The sequence below is a fragment of the Halichoerus grypus genome, chromosome 1 (assembly GCF_964656455.1).
Source record: "Halichoerus grypus chromosome 1, mHalGry1.hap1.1, whole genome shotgun sequence".
Lineage (NCBI taxonomy): Eukaryota > Metazoa > Chordata > Mammalia > Carnivora > Phocidae > Halichoerus > Halichoerus grypus.
This window is the reverse complement of record NC_135712.1, coordinates 111,807,126-111,813,341: the sequence shown is the minus strand read 5'-3', so window position 1 is coordinate 111,813,341 and position 6,216 is coordinate 111,807,126. Positions and strand designations below refer to the sequence as shown.

At 39.9% G+C, this 6,216-nt stretch overlaps 1 pseudogene; it reads right to left on the bottom strand.

The window, feature by feature from the left end:
• Positions 1–1,938: 1,938 nt before the first annotated feature.
• LOC118550514 (large ribosomal subunit protein eL15 pseudogene) lies at positions 1,939–4,514 on the bottom strand (annotated as a pseudogene).
• Between the last annotated feature and the right edge of the window lie 1,702 nt (positions 4,515–6,216).

Here is a 6,216-nt window from a genome sequence, read left to right as displayed (position 1 = left end):
TATCTCTTACCCCATTTATTTTAACATACATAATCACAGTATAATTATCAAAATCAAAAAATTAACACTGACACAATACGCTTTCTGAACTTTTTTTTTTTAAATAAGAAGGCAGAGGAAATGATGGAAGATAAAATCTTTTGTAACTTAGTTATTTACAACAGAATTTTCTCAGACTTAATCAGGACCCCAACAGATTCTGGGGCAGATTTCTGGGTATAACAGCTGGTAGGGCAGAGGAAGTAATATAAAATGAATGCCAAATAAAAGTCTTAATAATATAATGAATATCAAGTGCCTGCCTTTGAATAATAAATGCTTATTGTCATTACTATTATTGTAATAGAATTATTATCCAATGAGTCCTCTAGCACTTAACAAGAAATATAGTTGATTGAAGCTTATTTCCTGGTGCTCAGCAGCTGGGTTATTCCTAAATACCAGAATAACTGTTTCCAGAAGCCATTTTCGTAGGTGTGTGTCCTTGATCATACTGAATTGTTTCATCAAGAATCAGGAGACACTCTGATGCCAACTCCCATTCTGAGAAATCTGTGGTGTTCCAGATTACAGAGGACTTTCCCAGGAGATAGTAGTTTCCTCCTCCTTCAGGCCTTGACTCACTAAGCGCTCCTACTCGGCAAAAGACCAGAATTGCTGAAGAATCAGGCCTGCCTGGGATCTGTCCCTTCCTTTGTGTCCTGCACAGGATGCTTTTCCTAACTTCAGGAAAGCACAACTCTGAGCCATGGAATTATTTAGGGTTCTTGTCATGGCCATGGTGAAAGTTCTTATTTTAATGAATACTGCAAGGATTGGTGAATGTTTTTCTGCCTTCTTTATGGCTAAAAAATTAAAAGACCAAAACTTCAACTCTAAATACACTTTGGACATTATCAAAAACACTTTTTAAATGTGGGAAACTTTATTGTATTAGCAAATCGGTTTAAATCATCAGTCATTATCACAATTCACCAAACCATTGCATCCTACAACCATAGGATTATAGTTTGCTAACCCAGAATTAAGGTTTAACTTGCCATTTCCAAGTCCTTTAGAAAGTTAAAAAAAACTGCAAAATGTCAAACACATTTTTCAAATTTGAAGAAAAAGAGTAATTTGAATAGATTTTTAGAGGAATTTAATCTCCTGACCTAATAGAATTAGAAATCCCAGGAGACTCAAGTTCATAAACAGATGAAATTTTAGGGTCAAAATATATTAATATCCTGCTTGAATTGCTAATTTTGTAATATTTACAAATAAAATTTCCATTTCTCAAGTATTTTTAGATAAGGTGTTGGGGTCAAAAAGAAAGTCAAATGTACCCCCAGGTGAACATTAAAGCATTGATGACCTAGGTTAGCATACTAAAGTCAACACAGATGGCTGTAAATATTCAGAAAATTGAGCTTATCAGTAAACATCAATAGTTGTCTACATTATAAATTTGTGAAAAAGATCATTAAAAGGACAAGACACATATTTATACCCATAAAATTAATATAGATTTTTAAAAAGGATGAGACACAAAGCTAGCCTGGTGTCTAAGATGTGCTTTTTCAAGATACTTCTGCTAAGAAATAAATCACTATATTGTTTAAAATTACTATTTATTTAAAAGAAAATTTGAGTTTAGGAAAGAAGTAGCAATAATAGATACATATATTTAAAAAAATTTTTTTGACTGTTGTAAATTGTTTATTTATTTTAAAGATGTTATTTATTTGACAGAGAGAGACACAGCGAGAGAGGGAACACAAGCAGGGGGAGTGGGAGAGGGAGAAGCAGGCTTCCCGCCGAGCAGGGAGCCCGATGCGGGGCTCGATCCCAGGACCCTGAGATCATGACCTGAGCCGAAGGCAGTCGCTTAACGACTGAGCCATCCAGGCGCCCCTGTTTATTTATTAAGTAAGAATTTTACAAACATTACTTATATTAGCAGTAACAGTGGAGTTGGAGAGTACTGGCGTGTAAGTTGTGACCCTTTCCCAGGCCACGCCTCCTGGGGCCTGCAGATTTCAATTCTCAAATCTCCCTGTGCTTGAGGGCTGGTTTGGTGATCTACTGGGTGTCAGGATTTCTTCTGATAGCCTTATGTAATGGATCAATGAAGATAACCTCAAAGAATATGTATGTGGAATCTTCACCAACCCAGTAAGAATTCAGGATCTTCAGAACTCGACAGTGGTGTCCAGCTCCCTCCTAGGCAACAGATTGAAGGCTTGGGGCAAACTTTAGCTGGTTAACACCATGATGGGCAGGCTTGCCATAGGTAGCACACTGAGGAATTGGGCGTTTGCAGTCACCACGGTGCACATGAATCTGATATACGACATAACCTTTCTTGGTCTTGTATCCCAGTCTGTGCACTTTATCAGGCTAGGTTGGGTGGGGTACCCTGGGGAGTACAGACAGTTGGCAGTACTGCAAGCAGTGCACTCTGAGAATAAAGCCCATTACATCTGACTGCTTCTTCCTCCATAGCCCCAGGATGTACTTGTAAGTGCCCACCTTCACTGACTTTTGAGCTAAATTGCTGCCACCAGATGGAAAGGAAAGAGCCTTTCTCCCACAAACCCTTTTGGGTTCTTCTTAAAAAATTTTTTTGTACTAAGTATTAAATAGGATAGTTCTCAGTCTTTTCCCAAGAATCCCTTTGTTATTGAAAGATCGCCTAGAACTTTATTCAGGTTTTTAATCAAGAGTTTTTAACTAGCTTTTAACAAACTTGAAATTATATATGTTGAGTAAAAATAATTTTTAAAAGCTTTTTTAAACCTATACATTTTTATTTGAGGAGATATGTTTAGTCTTTTTTTTACACCAAAAATAGGTGGATAAATATTATTATCTTTGCCAGGGGTTCCTGGCAAAAGCTGGGAATTACAGAGGTTTATGTGCTAGACACTTGTATATACATGTGCAAAAATGAATAGTACATGATTATTAAGAATAAAAGAGAGCGGGGGGGGGGGGTGGCGCCTGGGTGGCTCAGTCAGTTAAGCATCTGCCTTCGGTCATGATCCTGCGGTCCTGGGATCCAGCCCCACTTTGGGCTCCCTGATCAATGGGGAGCCTGCTTCTCCCTCTCCCTCTGCTGCTCCCCCTGCTTGTGCTCTCTCACTCTCTCTCTACCTCAAATAAATAAATAAAATATTAAAAATAAAAAAGAATAAAAGGGTCACCTGGATGACTCAGTCGGTTAAGCATCCAACTTGATCTCAGCTCAGGTCTTGATCTCAGGGTTGTGAGTTCAAGCCCTGCATTGGATTCCACAGTGGGCGTGGAGCCTACTTAAAAAAGAAAAAAGAATAAAAGATAACTAATATATGGTCTCTAAATGCACAAAAGAAAATACTGCATGTCTTGCATGGTTTTTTAAAGCAGCAAGGTAAACAAGATACAAATTACTAAACTGCAAGGGAAATTAACAAAGCAGAGTAATGGAGATAAAAATACTGGGAACTAGGAAAGGGTGTTCAGAGGCTTCATGAACTAGGAAGCCCCTAAGCTGGAAGAAAATGAAAATTTCATTTTTTAAAAAAGATTTATTTATTTTAACAAGAGAGAGCACACGCACAAGAGCAGGGGGGAGGGGCAGAAGGAGAGGGACAGAGAATCCTCAAGCTGACGCCCCACTGAGTGCACAGCCCAACACAGGGCTCGATCCCAGGACCCTAGGATCATGACCTGAGCCAGACACTTAACCAACTGAGCCACCCAGGCATCCTGGGGAATGACAATTTTAATGGGTGTGTTGCAAAGGAGCCTTTAAAGCTAGAGAAAACAACAACAACAACAACAACAACGAAATACCAAGTCAGAGAAGCCACCCATTTAAACTATGATGAAGTGCTTATTGTGGGTAAAAGAATGTCTAAGAGACGGTATAAAACAGAGAAATGCATATCTCATCCAACTAAATCCCCAAATAATGCTGTTCTGTATTTCTCAATATCAATTTAATATAGAATTTGGTGTGGACTACAAAAATAAGAGAGTAAATATTTTCCTAAACACTAAGACTTGACATGTTTTTATTGATGTTAATTAGCCAAGGGATTGTCCTGTTGTCTCCCACCCACCCAGGGAATTCCTTGCAATCAATGCCACACTCAGCAAGAATCTTCCTTAATGGATATTATCTCTGTCCAAAACAAACTATAGATCTTTCTCAACTTACAGGGTTATATCCTGATAAACCCATCCTATGCTGAAAATATCTTAAGTTGAAAATGCATTTAATACACTTAACCTACAGAACATCATCACTTAGCCTAGCCTACCTTAAACATGCTCAGAAGAGCATGTTTGTTGGTCCACAGTGGGGCTGCCTCATCTAAAACAAAGCCCATTTTATACTAAAGTGTGGATCATCTCATGTATTGAATACTGTACTGAAAGTGAGAAACAGAACAGCTGTAAATCATTATCAGTTGATTACCCTTGTGACCTCGTGGCTGATTGGGAACTGTGGCTCGCTGCCGCTCACTGCTGTTGCCCAGTATCATGAGAGAGTATCATACTGTGTATCACTAGCCCAGAAAAAGATCCAAATTCAAAATTTAGAGTGCAGTTTCTACTGAATGTATACTGCTTTTGCACCACAGTAAAGAGAAAAAATCATTATGTCAAACTATTGTAAGTCGGGGATTGTCTATAAAACGATAACAGTACAAAACAAAACAAACACAAATCCAAAACAAAACTAAGAGATCATCACCGGTCTCTTTAACCCCTCATAATTGACCTGTGCCCCAGAAGATTTCCTCCCTAACCCCCTCCACATTAAACAACACACAAACACTAAAAGTCCACATCAACCTAAAAATCTTACTGTACTACTACTGTAAAACCAGATGCTGTTCTCCTCCTGCTTCTACACATTTACAAAATATTCTCATTCAGAGAGCTAGGGAATCATTATAAATATTACCGCTTTGGATTTCTATCCCTGAGGTAGTTCAAAGTCCCAAAACGAACACAATAAAATTACATGTTTTCCTTCATTACTAAGGATTAATTATCTCAAAGGCCTACAATCTAAATGCTCATTTCCTGATTCCAAGACTAGTGTAATGCTCTTCCTCACATCATACAATTTAAGCTAACAACTGATAATATACATGAAGACATTAAAAGTCACACAAAAATCAATAGTGAAAAAAAAAACCAAACGCAAAAAAAAAAAAAACATCTATACGTAGCACCACACTAACAGGTTAAACTTAGCTAAAGACACAAAAATTTAGTTTAGTAAAACTACGGGCATCTTAGGAAGTACTTGAGAAATTAACAGTTTATTAAAATAGGGTAAAAATTTCAGGTGGGAGCAGAAAACTAAAATCACGTTATATTCTACCAGAAGCCTTGGCCCTGACCGTACTCCTTGCCGGGCCCCTGCCTTAAGTCCTTCACGTTTCATCTCCAACTTCAGTCGCTCTGGGAAACCTTCCTCACCTACTCGTTTCTGCTCAACACAGCAATTAAAAATACACGCCCTTTTACTCATGCTATTTTGTCAGTTTGCTGGTTAGCCCTTCCCAGATTGTGAGCTCTGGAATGAAAAAACCTTATCCTGTAGGAAGGTCAGATAGAACCTCGATCAAAAGAAGCAGTCGCGCCTGCGCGCCTTCAAGCTGCACCCCTAGGGGACACCCAGCACGTGCCCATTTCGCGCGAGAGCAAGCACCAAGGTCCAGAGCGCAAAGCGCAGGCGGAATTGGGCATGCGTGTTTGGAGACCAAAAACTACTAATCCCAGAATCCTCTGGGAATGCATCCTCCTTATCCAGGTTGCCAGAAAGCCCCGCAGGGTTTCAGTCGGTGTTTGGAAGCTTTTCTTTCATCAGAATACAAAGGGCGGGATTAACCGGTATGTTCCTTCTGGCGCGGGAGCCGCCGAGGCAATACCTAGCTTTCCTGGGATTGGGGATGGCGTCAGCGAACCCTCTTTTAGGCTTGTCACATTTTGTTAGACCATGGTGTCAGTAGAAGTTCCAAAAAATCGAGATTCTGGAAGGAGTGGAAGGGGACGGGGAGACAGCTGCGCCCGACCCCGCTTTGTGCCAAGCAAGGGCAGATGGCTTAGGACCCCTAGGTCTTCTCCAACTCACACTGGCCGGGATGGTATCTTGGTCCCCAGAAGCCCCGTGTCCTAGGAGTCACACTGTGGTGGCCACCAGGCGTCAGCTGCAGAAGTCTTGGTAGGGGC